Raw genomic sequence first — 15,732 nt, 5'->3', positions numbered from 1 at the left:
GGTTTGGGATCCAGTCTGGCCTTTCTTTGAACCCAGCTAAGATGGAAAGCTGTAGTAAGCTTCAGTGCAAGGCAAGAGACCAGAGGAGGACAGAGGTGGCTCCAGCTGCCTGGTCATTTGGGGCTTGCAAGAGCGTACACAGCATCAGTCCTGCTCTGTATGTCATGTTCCCCAACGCCTTGGAAGTGTTCGCTCTGTCATGCTGGTGTCGAAGAGATAAAAGGGAAGGTTGAAACCATCTGTGTTATAACACACCCTAGTCAAAGGTGTCACAGGGTTTCTGCAAGATGAGGAGCGTCAGTGACGTTCCATGCCTGCTTACCCGTGATTATCATATCACTGAACATTGAAGAGACTTTGAGGAACTTCGAAGGGGCCTGAATTGCACTGGAAAAGTATGTAGCAAATTGTGAACCGTTGCTTGGTAAGGACTACATCATCCTTGAAGGATCATTTAACTGCTGGTCTAAATCCTTTTCACTCCTAAAAGCACACTAATACAGAAATGCAAATACAGTTTGCACTGGCCACATGTGTTTTAGGACTATATTTAAATGCCATGTAAGTGTTTTGGGGTAGCATTTAAAAATAATTTCAGTAATTTTAGGAATTTTTTTCACTAATATATGATGATGGTGAAGTGAGGCTTGCTCCTGCAGGAAGTCTTTATCCGTGTAATACAGATATGCAGGAATTGTTTTTATGTTCTACTTTGAAAGATTATTTGTGCACACTTTAAGAACTGAAGACAGGATTTATGATGCACAGAGAGAAGACAGTTCTTTGCTCAGTGGTATTGCTGCTCAAAGAGCCAGGCACTGTACTGGGTCATTTGTTGCTTTGACCTTTTCCAGAATATTTCCAGCCGGTGTTTTTCTTATTTTTCATACATCTTCAAGCAGGGAGAAGTGATCTCATAATTTTGTTTTATTAAAAAGAAGGACCATGAATTTTCCTTCTCAGCTTGACTACATCTATGAGGTTAGTGGTGTGTATGCACTATGGTACTGGGTAAAAGACTGTAACTCATGGATAGCATTCAGAACTGTGATGCTTTAGATGTGTAACTGCAGGAAGCTGGAGGCAAATGAAGCTGATATGCATGTAAAATATTCTTTTAATGAAAAAGCACATGAAGGTAGGCAGATCTTGCTGTTACAACTACACTTTTAGGATCCTAAAGACAATCACAGGCTCTTTCAGCAACATTTTTGTGAGACATGAATGGTCTAGAAACCATTCTTCCTACTAAACATGCTAGGAGGGATAAAACTGGAAAGAATCTTCTCATCACCAGCAGCACAAAGGACCCCCCGGAACTGCTTTTCATTTATAATATATTACACTGCATAAATGTTAATGGGCCACGGGTGCTGGAGCCAAACCTTCTGAACCAGCTCCAACAAGCGCAGGCGTTACCATGGTAGTGTCTCCACCAGCTTCTAAGCAGTCTTCCTGAGCTCCACCTGTTGGCTCTTGTTCAGAGCCTGAGGCCTAAACTCAGTCCCACAGACCTTCTTTTCCTGCACAGCTAATTATTATCCTCTCCTACCTTTGCTACAGAATTGCACAACCACATCTAAGGTTTGCACTCTCCATGACAGCGCTGTCAACAAAAGACCTCTGCATGTTTTTTTGGGCTGGATGCTCAGAGATCTGTACTGCAGCAAGGTCCTCAGGGATGTGGTCATGGCCCTAGGCCTGATAGTGGGCAAGAGGACTTTGTACAATGCTTTTAGATATATGGTTTACCTTTTAGTCTGCCCTTTGGCAGGAGTTGGATTTAATGATTTTCTTGAGTCCCTCCCAATTCAGAATGCTGTATGATTCTAAGTTTCTAGTGTTTTCCACTTTTCCCACTTCTTGATATATGGCTACAAGAATATTAGCACAAGTGTTTGGTGAAAAATTTGAGGTGACTTGCTGCAAGAAATAAGAATAGAAGAGGACTTAGCTTTTTCTTCTCAGCTTTAATTAAACACAAAAAACCCAAATAATATTGCTCACTTACTGTGCGATAGAAGTATCATCTGTCAGAGAAGGACAAACAAAGAAGCTAATATGCAAACTCAAGCTGTCCTTCAGTGCATGTTACTACGGCTGGTAGGATTTTTACAATCTGCCTGCCCTGCTATTGTCACTTTATTCTGCCATGGAAGTCTCTACTCAGCTGAAAGTGTTAGTAATTGATCAATGGCCTGCTAGAGCCTGGATGTGAGCTGCTGTTTGCTGGATGAGCACAAAGTGCCAGGAGTAGCAGCTGGCCAAGGGCTGGCAGTAGGAAGAGATGTCCCTCCATCTGTAAAGAAAATCCTAAGTCATAATTGAATCAAACCAGAACTATTACACTATCTTATGCAATGTTTTTTGAAGGACATTTATTCTAATATATTGTGAACCTGGAAATCTCTTTTTCTCTCCTCCCACTCCCCTGAAGATATGTATTAAAACAGAAAAAAAAATGGTGGCTGCTTGTACTTTTTTATTTGCAGAGTTAATTTCTAAAGCAGAGTGTTTCTCTTTACTGGAAGATCTAACTGGAGGGTTCTTAACTCTGCATCTCCAGTGATGAAACAGGCACGGTTTGATTTATGGGAGGAGGCAACTGCAAGGTTTAGGTTTCTTCCTAACAGCTCAGTAGCTGCATTACGAAAGACCATCACTTATACTGTGCATGTTTCCATAGTCTAAATATCACCAAAGCATGTAGACTGCAAGAATCTAGGCCTAACAGTGTCAGAGAAGCTCCTTTATCTCACTTTTTGCAATGCATAAGAAAAGACAAGCCATGGTAAAATGCTCACTGCTGCAAATTATGTTTTAGGCACAATTGACATTCCAGGCTCAAATCTGAAAAAAAGGGAAGGATTCCTGTCCAGGGGTTCTTTGAATCAATTCTTTGGGCATCATTGTTGCCATCCTTAGTATTGGTCTCGTATGTGTATGAAATGGTGATTATCCTATTGTGAACCAAAGTACTCTTTTCACACAACATAAAGGATTGAGATGATGTTCATTATCACATTGGTACTGATTGTGGATAACGTTGAAGTAGCTTTTAATAAATTAACCACTTCAGGAAACAGGTAATAGGTCACTGAACTTACCAAAATGAGCTATTTTGTCAGGATTTATTTGAAACCTGATGGCTTGCAAGAGATGATGCTGACAAATAAGACAAATATATCTGTAACTAACACCACATACCTGAAATATAGTTTGACCTCAGGCTTATATTATATCTGGAGTTGTTATGACAAGTTTAAGGGATGTGTGGCCTTCTGGGCCTAATCCTGTTTTAATAATGCTGATGTATCTGAAGCTTCTGTAAAATTACTCTGCTGAATTTGGGCAACTAGGATCACCTATGCTTGAATACAATTTTTTAAAAAAGTTTCTCTTGTTTTAGGAACACAAGTATTCCCACTAAATCTATTTGCAAACTTTCCTGGCTTATATTTTTCTCCCAGTGAGCTGTGACTCTCACCTAACTGAAGGAACAGGTCTCTGTTTTCAGAGGTCTGGACAGCTTATATGCCATGTTTAGTACATCTTAACTTAAATCATTGCAAAAGAGATATTTAAATTATTCTAGTGTCATCACATCCAACTGTAATTTAAGGGTGACTTTGATCTTTCCCCACCTCCCAAAATACAATGTAGTAGCTTGAAACTTGGTGTGCTTCTTTCCAAAGAGCCCCCGTGGTGATGAGAGAATGAGAGTGACTGTTAATGCATTTTCTGCTTCATATTTATCTCCTAAAATACTGTTTATAATTTGCTTGATTTTGCAGTGGATACTACACACTGGGGGATGGGGGTGTATAATTATTTAAATAATGGGGTTTTTTTAATAGTGTACCAACAGAACAAATTTCAAGCATATTCCTGACAAGGAGCCTCTGTAACTAGTAGCTCCTTATCTCACAGCTTAGTTGCTTCAGTTGGTGCTGTGACTGCCATTACAGTGACAGTTTCAGAGCATCAGTCAAGCACATTAATGCAGCTTTAATTAATGATACAGTTACTCTACCAAAATGCAAGCTGCACTGTGCCAACCAGATAATTGTTTTGTGGGCATTTGTGTTTATGCCCACAGCCCAAAATCACTTACTCGTTAATAAAGTTTGTTGTTTTATCTCTCTGTACCAATGTCCTATACAAGCCTTTCAAAATTTATTCCTCACAGGTTTAGAAGTCATCACTTCCACTGTATTATTATTATTAAAAAGGACCTGAACTTCTTATCTGAGGTTTGGGTTGAATTTTTTATTTGTATCTTCCCCTGCAGCTTTTTTGGAATATCAGGCCTCTGATCTGCCTGCAAACCCCAAGCAGTTAAATACTACTTTGGGCAGCTTTTCTACTTAAGGGCATGATTTCAGGTTGCTTGTTATGACAGCCTTGCAGTACCAGTTGTTATCTGGCATGGGTAAGTATTTAACTTCGTATTTTCATTGGAATCACACTCATTTATTGTCTGTTCAGTGAGTACTGGAAATTTAACATGTCATTTGTATTCTCTGTGGTATTTTGAAAAATATCAGCTGAATCATTATAACACAAGGAAAATAGGTGCCTCCCAAATTTGTCTCCAGCTTTCCTCCTCTTAGGGCATGCAAACTATGTGAAAACTTCATTTTTGGCTTGGCACAAAAGCAGTTCCACATAGAGTTGAACATTAGTGAAGACTAATTACACCATCCTCGGCTTCTCAGCAGTGAAAGAAAAGAGGAGTTATCAGAGGAGGATGAGCCAAGAGAATGACCTGGTTTTCCAACACTGTGCACAGAGAGACATAAGCCGTGGCTGATGAGGAATGCTAATGGTATCATGCAGCTGGCATCTCGTGCTAGAGCAAGCAGCCGCAGTGACAGCTTGGTACTGCCATCGGAGGAAATCAGCGCCTGTCTTGCAGGAAGCAGAGCTGCTTCCTTTCTCAACAGTGTCCTGAGGGATTTCACTGCAGCTATTTATTATTACCTTTATTTCATACTTCACTCACGGGGTCATTAAGCATGCCATGTGAATGTGATTTAGATCTCCCCTATGGGGCTGTGGTGAATGATAATGGTACATGAACTGCATGGCTTTGTGGTGTCATTGTCCCATGGAAGCTCATCTAGGGTGTGGTAGGAGGAGACAATTTTCCCCATGGACAGCAGCAGTAACCATGTCTGGTTCCCACTATTTGTGCAGAAATCCTACCTCACCTCATCCCATCCTTGTCTCCCTCCTCCTCCACAGCCTCAGATTCCCTTCATATCTCCTAACACCCCTTGGCCCCAGTAGCCTGCCCACGACTGGCCAGGCAGAAGACAGTGTATGTTGAGGCTGGTCCAAGCCAGTGCTGTTTCGCTAAACAGAGCAGATGATCACTGAGCTCCTGCTGATACTTCATCATGGTGCAAGCAGCCCCTCAGCTGCAGAAAAAAATGATGAGCAGAATGGGTTTTACCCAGTGCCCATCCCCCAAAAGAAGAGGACTCTATTTGCTAAATAAGTTCTTTTTTACTTGGAAGAAAAATCTGAAGACAAAACCTTCTGCAGGTGGGTCATTTTAACATGACTCCCTAGAAAAAGATGAGTGCTACCCTGGAGGAATGCAGAGACTTTGTAGTGCTAAGATCACAGAGCCGTATCTGAAGCTGAGTGGAAGGTATAGCAAGTATGATGGACTTTCTTTGCTGCAATGATAGACTGCTGCTAGGGGTGTCTGCAGCTTTCCTCAGACTGAAAAAGAAGCAGTTCTCTGCCACTTTCTGATATTTCTGTTGGAAAACCAGTTTAGAAGGTATGTATCATCTGTCAAAAATCTTTATGAATCTTGCTAAGATACGTGCAGGAGCGATGAATACATACTACACATGAGTGTAGCGGCAGAGTTAAGCAGAGCTTGCAGCTTCAGGCCTCCCTAGGCCAATCATGCAGAATTTGTGGAGGTCTCTTTTATCTAGACAGATATCCTCAAGGGAAATGTTATTCTAGCCAAAATGTTGGCAGGAGACAGGATGTCATCTGGATGATGGGAATATACTTCTGATCAGAATTTAGATACCAGACAGTTAACAAAGAAAATAATAAGGCAGAGCCTTAAAATAAAGGCTACCAAACACAGCAGTGTATTAGCTGTGGTCCTGCAAGTGTGGTCCTACAAGTCAAATCTCCCTGTTGCAACTGTTTTTATTAAAAATGAACAGATCTATGAAGATACTGTACGGACAACAAAATTGGAAGGATGATTTGAATTCTTTTTCTCATAAGGAAAAATGCTAAGGTGCCGTTTTCATTTTTACATAGTCCTTGGCAGAAGGGGCAGGCAATCCATAGTTGCTAATTTTTAAGGTTTTACTTAGACCAGTATGATTTTGTGATGTTTTTAAGTGTTCATCATGAAACACTGGTATATTTTATGGGTTTCACTTCATCCCTTGTGTCAACTCTTCCTATCATCTTCAGAAGGACTGAACTGTTGAGAAAAAATTCCTGCACACAAGGAGCAAGAAGCCATGGAGCTCAGAAAATGGGAGAAGGTACTAGAGTGAGAAAAAATCTCTGGGAAATCAGATAAATAGAAAGAAGAACATTAGGGAAATGGCAGAAGAGTGTAAGATTTAGGGATGTGCCTGGAGGGGCTGCAGCCAGGTGTGGGTGGAAGGAATGGAGGAAGAATGGGGAGAGCAGGAGGTGTTTAAGAGGGGGCAGACAGGTGTTTGCAGGGTGACTGGGGCAGATCAACCTGGTGTAGGTCTGGCTTGCTGTTATTAAGGTAACCACAGAAGGAAGAATTAATTGCCTATTTCTGTAACCCCTCATGTTATGAGAGAATTTTCTCTAACAACAACCAGAATTTGCTGCCCACATTATTTTGAAACTTTGAATAAAATAAATCAAGATGGGACAGACCTGCCTTTTGATGATAGGAGGAAATTTGAATATAAGTGTGCCATGGTTTGACACTGGCCAGATGCCAGGCACCCATGAAAGCTGCTCACTCACCCTTGCCTGCTATAGCTGGGCAGAGGAGAGGAAAATTTAACAGAGGGTACATGAGTTGAGATAAAAACTAGGGGAAAACACTCCAAGAGCAAAACAGACTCAACTTAGAGATACAGAGTGAGTTTATTACTAACAAAATCAGAGGAGGATAATGACAAGTAAAATACTTGCCCTTAAAAACACCTTTTCTTCCCTCAACATCTCCCTCCTTCCCACTGACAGTGCAGGGAGACAGGGCATGGGGCTTTTGATCAGTTCATCACCTGAGGTTTTCTTCTGCTCCTTACGGAGAGAAGTTGTTCCTCTGTGAGACCGTGGGGTCCCTTCCCACAGCAGACAGTTCTCCATGAACCTCTCCAACATGGATCCACTCTCATGGGCAGCAGCTCTCCCAAAACTGCTGCAACATGAGTTCCTCCCGGGCACATAATTCTCCCAAAATTTCTGCGGCATTGGTCACTCTTCCATGGGGTGCAGTCCTCCAAGGACAGGCTGCTCCAGCATTAAAGCATGGGCGTCTGTCTCTGTTTGGGTCTCCCACAGCCTCCTCCAGGAATCCATAGCTCCAGCCTGGGCACCTCCCCCACGGGCTGTGGGTGGATCTCTGCATCCATCATGGATCCATGGGCTGCAGGGGCTCAGCTGCTTCACCATGGTCTCACCACAGAGGAATCTCAGCTCTGGCACATGGAGCACCTCCTGCCCTCCTTCTCCACTGACCTTGGTGTCTCCATGTGGTTTCCCTCATATGTTCTCATCTCCTCCTCCTCTCTGTCTGGAATTAGAACTGTGCCCCGCACTTTTGTTTTGATTTCTTCTTGAATCTGTTATCACAGAGGCATTACCATAATTTCTAATTGGCCCAGCCTTGGCCAGCAGCATGTCTGTCCTCAGAGCCATCAGGGATTGGCTCTGCCAGACATGGTTGTGGAAGCTTCCATTAGCTTCTCACAGAAGCCACCTCTGTGGCCCCCCTGCTACCAAAAACAGGCCATGCAAACCAACACAAAGTGAAAAATTAGGAAATTACTTTTGTCTTCTGAAGTAATACAGTCTCTTCATTAATTTTTCAATTATCGTGGTAAAGTCATAAATTTCTGGAGGGAAAAAAACATAATAATTGTCTTGTTAACAATTAAAAGATGCATTATGTTAAAAATGCCATAAGAACATTTAAATTAGAACATTTTCCTAAAGACTAAATATCCATTAACAAACTGCAAATTATTAAGAGGCAGCATAATTATTTTTTATTTGTGCAACTATGAGAAATATATACAAAGTTCTTCCAGTTTGGGGTTTTATGACTTGAGCATTGACAAGGATTTATTAGATGAAACTCATTCATGGAATCACTTATTTCTAGCCTTTAGTATCTAATTTTGAGACTTATCAGTTTGCCATGGTTTAAGATACATTAGATTTGTTAAATGCAAGAGTATAACCATTAGCTTTGGATAATAAATGGTCTGTTGTAAGAAATAATTTAGCATATCATCAAAGCAAATAGTAGAACTAATTGCATTCCATTTATCATTGACCGTGTCAAATCTGGTGTGGTATTTAAAAGCAAACTTTGTCTGAGAATTAAATGGAAGTCATTGACATTGATTACACTTACGATTGTGTTTATGTGTAGTAAAACCTCAGAAACACACTCTGTAGTTATTATTATAATCATTCATTTAAACTCAACTGCTATTACAGAAAATGGTAAGCATGCCTTTTGTTTCTCACAATAAACACAAGCCCAAAGCCCTGCTCTATAGCTAACAATATATTGGGATGTTCTGAGTAAAGGGCCATGTGGGAAATGGTAACCTTAAATACACACTGCTCAGGGCATTTTCTTCCCCATGGATGGGTGACGTGGGGGCAGCCATCTCTCCTTTCAGCTCCTGTGGCACCTGAGTTGATGGCGCCAGCTATGGGACCACAGCAGCTTCCCTTTCTTGGGTCCCAGCCCCACATTTCCCATCAGGAGAGAAGAGAGGAAGCAAATTCTAAATCATGCAAGAAAATAATAGGTGACAAGAAAGTTAATTGTGTCTTTTTTATTTGTTTTAATTACAAGATGGAACAACAATTATCTGTCTCTTTGGAAAACTGTATCTAATAAAAAGAAACAAAACCCCGCCCAAGAGCACCAGGCAAAGTTAATGGCCCAAGTCTAGTTTAGGTGGTATTTTTCATGAGCAGATGCAGAGTAAGTATGCAGGAAGTGGCCACTGCAGTGTGCTAACTGGTACCAGTAATAGCTCCTTAAATCAGACCATCTCCCTGCTCCTTCCAGCAGTTGAGCTTGCAGGGCTGGGCAGTTTGCTGTCCCCTGGTCTGGGAGCCCTCTGCAGGGAGGTAAACAGCACAGGTACAGACATGGCAGAACACCATGGCAGGGAGAGGGCCAGGACCCCTGAGGACTGCCCGGGGCTGAAGGTCCAGCTCCACTCAGCTCAGCTCAGCTCAGCTCAGCTCACTAGCTTTTTGCCCTTTGGTCTTCCTGCTGTGCAGCCACTCAGTGGGGCCTTGGCTACAGCTGCTGCTGTCCTGGAGCTTCCTGGCTGGCATGACCCTGTTGTCCTGCATAATGTCCTCCTTGGGGTCTTGCCCTAGGGTTTGGGAGATGTTAAAAATAGCTGAGATCTTCTGGCTTCTCACTTACATCTTACAGTTTCAGTGTGCACAAAAGGCTGTTTGCTCTTGCTGATGAAACAGGGCAGGACAAAGGGCATCAAACACAAGACACTTCTCCAGGCTTGTCCAGTGCTCACTTCAAGTTCAGTTTTCACTTGCATTTCTATCTGATCAGGTTTGGAAGGTACTGAGTACTTTGACCAGCTGCAAGGAAATGAGGTGTAACAAAGATAATCCAGCCCTGTTTGCCTTGCTTTGCTAATTTTCTGTTGCTTCTGCAAATCTGGGTGGAAATAGCGAAGCCTGGGATAGCGCTAACACAATACCCTGAGCAGATGATATCTGTAGCTACTGTTTCACCTCCAACAATGTATCTGAGCCGGACATAGCTCCACATGCTTGAGCTTGATGTCTCCAGTCCTGAACAAGATCAGGGACCTTAATGGCAACAAAATTAAAAAAGGGGTTTCCTTCCCGGTTTTGAGGACCACAGAAAGACTGAGGCTGGGACAAATTGCAAGCTACAGATTTTAGCCTTAAGGCCCAGGTCCTAAAAAGAAAGAGTAGAAGGTACATGGACATAATTTCTCAAAGTGAAGATCAAATTTGGTTAGGTACAATTAGGGACTCAAAAGCATGTTGACAAACAACTTGTTTGGAGGCCCTGAGTACCAGCAGCATCACTCTTGCAGTGGTCTGACTATCAAATGCACATGTTCACAGCCTGTTCCTTCCTGCATGCAGGTGACACAGACGTGATAGATCCCCCTGTATCTCTGAACTATGTTAAAGAGGTAACTATTGTATGCTGGTCACGATTGCAAACTAATTATCTGTGGTTTTTCTGGGGTTTTTATGTGGAAGAAAAAAGAATTCTTTTTAAAAAAGCCTTAAATTTCTCAGGGAAAAATGTATATGTTACAGAAAATTTAAATGCAGATGCATCTTCCTTCTGCTAACGTAACAACTCTAATCATACAAACAAAGTAAACCAGATTTACAGGATTTATATTAAATGGGTCGATTTTGCTTGTCCGATGTGTTAATTGCTTTTAAAGTAGCGAAGGAGTTTGCTAGAGTTTTGTGTAAAAGTCCTGCTCCTTTCATGCTGGTGGGAAAGGCTTCTGCCTTGACTTGTGGTTCTCTCAACTCCAAAATGTGTGAGACAACATTGTCAGTGAGAGAGAAAATGCAGGCACACGTTTGGAGGCATCTCCGATGGCACTGGAGTGCAATCTCAAGAGACCACTTCCCTTCTTGCTGCTCTTGGATAACAAGGGGGAGATCATCGCCAGCTCTCAGAGCTGGGAGGGTGATGAAAGACATTGACAAGTAGAAAGTGCTTCTCCAGGGGTTAGCTGGAAATCTTTCTTTTGAAAACTGTGAGTCTTCACTCTTGACAAAATGCCCTAGCAGCCTGGGGAAGCTCAGCAAAACTGGAGGCTGTCAGGGGATGCTGTTACTAGAACTCATGAGATGAACATGTGCATGTTCAGAAAGCTGAAACGTGACTGTCAAGAACAACTAGCAAGCCAAGCAGCCTGAAAAATCTCTTATAATTGCATAAAGCTAGGATCACATTTGAGGAAAACTACTTACACAAGAAGTACAGGGCTGAGAATAAACATCTGAGGACAAAAGCTTCTTGCAAATGCAACCAATGACACAGAGAGAGTATTCATTCAAAAAAAACTTAATGAGAAAGAATCTCCCCAGTCAGTAATCATCAGTCACAGCACATGATATGCATACTTTTAACCTCCTTGCATGGTACACAGACCACTTCATCCTGCTTTAGTGTTTGGACTGTTGTGTTTTAAAGTTGATTTATCGCTGCTGACCGGTTCACTCTTGTGGGAGCCAGCACGGCCTGTTTATCCACACAGCGAGACTCCATGCCGCTTCTCAAATCCAGAGATATTTGCAATGAGAAATGATAAATTCCACAGAGGCATAACCTTTGGTGACCCGCTGACCCTTCAGGTATTAGTGATGATCCATTGCACCTGGATAACAGGAACTGGAATGGGTGTGATTAATACACAGTTCAATATCTATCACACAATGAATCCAAGTAATTTCTAACCTGATCTCAACTTGGGCATATTTCCTACAGTAAAAAGTCTGTATCATGTTGCAGATACTTAAAACTGTTGAGTTTTCTTTACCAGTTAATGTGGAGTAGGCATGCAGCTGGCTAGACTCTCAAGTAATGCTCACAGTTGAATATTCTCTTAAATAGTCCTTGTTTAGTAGCTTGGATTGTGCTGGTTTTGGCTAGGGTAGAGTTAGTTTTCTTCACTGTGGCTGGTATGGGGCTATGATTTGGATTTCTGCTGAACACAGGGCTGCAAATATAGAGATATTTTTGTTATTGCTGAGCTGTCCTTACACAGAGTCAAGGGCTTTTCTGCTTTTCATGCTGCCACCTGGCAGGGAGGCTGGGGGTGTATGGGAGATTGAGAGAAGGCACAGCCAGGACAGGTGATCCAAACTTGACCGAAGACCAGACCACGTGACATCATGCTCAGTAAAAAAAGTGGGGGGGAAGAAAGAGGGAGAGGAGCACATTTGGAGTGACAGAACTTGTCTTCCCAAGTAACCACTACATCTGATGGAACCTTGGTGTCCTGGACATGGCTGAGCACCTACCTGCCCCTGGGAAGCAGTGACTCATTCTTTTCTTGTTTTGCTTTGCTTGTGTGAGTGGCTTTTGCTTTGCCTAGTAAACTGTCTTTATCTCAACCCAGGAGTTCTCCAGTTTTCACCCTTCTGATTCTCTCCCAATCTCACTGGTGAAGGAGTGGGTGAGCAGTGGTATGACACTTGGTTGCTGGCTGGTTCTTTTCTCTTAGTTTCTGCCCATCCAGTCTAGATTTTTTGGAGCTGACATTGTTCTAGCATTGAACTCCATTCAGTTTACAGTAAATCACTGAATACCCCTAAACCAAGACTGATTTTTATCTTGCTCTTTCCCTCTTTTTCCCTGACTTTGTAAAACAACCCAAATATAATTTTACTTACATGTGATGACTTTATGTAGTGTTTTGAGCTGATGTTTCCATTAACTTTGTGTAAACTACTTGGTGTGGATAGGAGATATACTCTGTAACTACTCTCCATAGAAATTACACTCTTCTGAAACCAATAGATGGGCAGAACCTTATTTTTGCCCCAGTTGTTTTGATCCAGAAAAATGGTCAGTAAATATAGGTGAAAGGTGACTGTGAGTTAAGGCAGAGATGTCTTTCCTCCCATCAACTCTGAGCTTTTAATAATTATGAATCATCCTCCAGCTACTTATCAGCATTTCTGTCAATTGACTGGAACAGTGATAGCTCCAAAGTACACAGCAATAAAAAAGGTCTGAAGATCAGAGTATCAATTGATACTACTACTACAAGGTCCTTTTTATACAGGCTATTTTACTAAAAAGAGGGACTACTGAAGTTCTAGTTTTTCTGTGTCATTTTGGGTATGAGGGATCCAGAGTTAGCACAGCCTTAATTTTCTTTTCTTGTGCTTCTTCCCTTTGCACAGGCTGTCCTGCCCTGAGCAGCTCAGACAAAAATGTCCTTTGGACTGATTCTTTCCTCCCACTCCAAGAGCTGAGTGCTCCAGCTGGATGGTTAAAGATTTTTAGTTATACCCAGTGTGAACTATACTGAATGCCACTACATGTAAAAGGAGACAGAACAAAGAACATACTCTCAAGTCCAAGTATTCAGAAATTGAAGCAACCTTTTTCCTACATTGGAAGGTGGATCATTATTTATATTTGTCTTCCGTTGCACTGAGTTTGCAGTAGTTAGGAACATTTTATTCTCAATGGAAGATGAAATTCCTGCATAATCACATAATTCCTGCACCTGAGGCTTTAAGAAAAAACAGTGACTGCAGGAGTTGGCAGCAGTGGGGGAAGAGGAAGAGGAGATGGAGGAGGAAATAATCTCATTCTCTCACTGCAGAAGTGGAATCCAACCCCACTGCTGATGAGTGGTGATAGAGGGTGCATCCAAGAGGGAGAGGAAATGGGAGAACCAGAGGAGAAAAAAGCCCTTAGGAAGACATCCTCAAGAGAAGGAAATACTTGAGATTAGAAGGGAAGGTCATCAGGCTCTGCAGCCCTCAGACAACAGTCCAAACCAACCTGGAGTCCTCGGCCACTGGGTTGCCTCATTAGTGAGTATTTTTTGCACTCCAAAAGATGAGGCAGGGGAGGATGTCTTTCCTGCTCCGGTTTATCTGCGTCATAGGGATAACACCTGATTTTGTCTACATCCAGCTGTGAACTATACTAAAAAGAAAATATGGAAGAAAAAAAAAGTCCAAAAAACCCAAACCAAGTGCCTCACAGTTGGAAGTAAAGGGAACTCAGAGTTAGAGATGAATTTTGTGCTTTGCTGACTTTCTATCTTTGGAGCAGAAAATGTAAATTTTTGCTCTACTAATCTATGAAATGTGAATATGGAGCCATACAATGTTAGGAATCCAAGTATTAAAACTGAGTGAAGAGAAATGAGGCAGAAGGAAATTTTACATAAGCCTTTTTTATATTTTGCTTCTCCAGACAAAACAGGACTGCTAAAAATATATGTATATACATTGAGCTGTGGCATCAGTTTTCTAGTTCTGCATTAATATTACCTGTGGTCGCAGAAACACAGTATAAAGCATTCATCCATCATTTTTTCTCATTTTGTATAAAGTGACTACACAGTTCAGTCTTCTACTCTCTCTAATAGCTTTTTCCAGTAGATGTGAGAGGATGAAGTTTATGTTTCTGTTTTTCAAGCGTTGCTTCCTTCATGAGCAGGAAATCCTCCCTCCCTCCATGGATTTTTAGAATAGTTGACAGATCCCCCAATTAATTGCATATCAAACTGAAGTTCTTTTTCCTGTCCTACGTGACTATGCACTCCTCTTAAACAGTCCATCTGTTTTCTTACTCCCAATAAGAATATTAAAAACATCCCCTACCTACCAAAAGAAAAATTCTCCTGGGAAGATGAATGTGGCAGTAACATGTGCCAGTGAGATCACTCATATATCATTGGGATATCTTTAAGTATTACAAACAGGAGATCTCTAAGAACATATATAAAATACATAGTAAAATCTCCAAACCAGTCAAGTCCTTTTCCTGGGTTATATCCCTTCCAAAGATGTGTTTTGAAAAATCTACCTTCCTAATGAATATAGCTTTCTGGATTGCTCTTCTGTATATATCGCTATAACCTTTGTCCTCCCCTCTATCCTTTCCTCCTTTCTTTGCCTGTTAATGATTCACAATTACTGTGCCATAACCAAGCTCTTCCCAAATTTCTCTTCCTATCCCTCTATAGCTTTTTCTGGTTTGGTTTGTTAGTTTGTTTTTGTTAGTTTGTTTGTTTGCTTTGGGGTTTGATTTTGTTTTGTTTTTAATATAATCTGATCCCTCCTCCTGCACTTGCATTCTAGAATGGGGACTCAAAATACAGGTAAGTCACTGATGAAGGGTGTAACACATAACACACCTGAAAAAATGTAAACTTGAATTTTTGGTTTTCAATAAAGGGTTCATTGCAAGTGTAAGAGGTTTTCTGACTTCCTAATCAATGTACCTGCTTTTGCTAACTTCATCTGTAACATACTCATGCTGATATCATGAAAAAGGAGATATGATAATGAGACTGCATATATTTCTCAGTTCACTTCCTCTCATCTAAAATTATTTGCAGAAGAGAATGAGCTAACAGATGAAAAGAGTAAACCAACTCCATCCCTGTGTGCTGTGGGATCTCAGTGCCATTCTTTTTCTGAAAAGATGACAGGTGTGTATCTATTCACATCTTTTCTAAATTCTCTCTGCTATAAAACTAAACAAACCTAAATTTGCTTTGGAAAAAAAATGCAAACTGTACTAACATATCTTTTTAAAAGAAAATAAATGTGCCCTGAGAGGAAGAAGTACTTTCCAGAAAAAGTATATCTTTTGGTGGGTTTCAGTGAACAGCATAACTACATATTTTAGTGTCTGGAAAGAATTGTGATTGCTGGAATGATTTTTTAAAAAGCGGGACTGTGTGGTTTAGTAAAATTGACATGGCAGAGGCAGGC

The 15,732-nt window shown here is 41.3% G+C and overlaps 2 long non-coding RNA genes across 2 annotated transcripts; both read left to right on the top strand.

Annotated features, from left to right (window-relative positions):
* Positions 1–6,369: 6,369 nt before the first annotated feature.
* On the top strand, positions 6,370–10,711 carry LOC136372077 (uncharacterized). Its single transcript, XR_010745450.1, has 2 exons — positions 6,370–6,533; positions 10,378–10,711. It is a non-coding gene; the product is annotated as an uncharacterized lncRNA (long non-coding RNA).
* Positions 10,712–13,197: 2,486 nt separating this feature from the next.
* LOC136372021 (uncharacterized) lies at positions 13,198–15,586 on the top strand. Its single transcript, XR_010745437.1, has 2 exons — positions 13,198–13,815; positions 15,190–15,586. It is a non-coding gene; the product is annotated as an uncharacterized lncRNA (long non-coding RNA).
* The last annotated feature ends 146 nt before the right edge of the window (positions 15,587–15,732 follow it).

The sequence above is a fragment of the Sylvia atricapilla genome, chromosome 1, assembly GCF_009819655.1.
Source record: "Sylvia atricapilla isolate bSylAtr1 chromosome 1, bSylAtr1.pri, whole genome shotgun sequence".
Lineage (NCBI taxonomy): Eukaryota > Metazoa > Chordata > Aves > Passeriformes > Sylviidae > Sylvia > Sylvia atricapilla.
The sequence above is the reverse complement of the archived record's forward strand: the minus strand, read 5'-3'. Positions and strand labels throughout refer to the sequence as shown.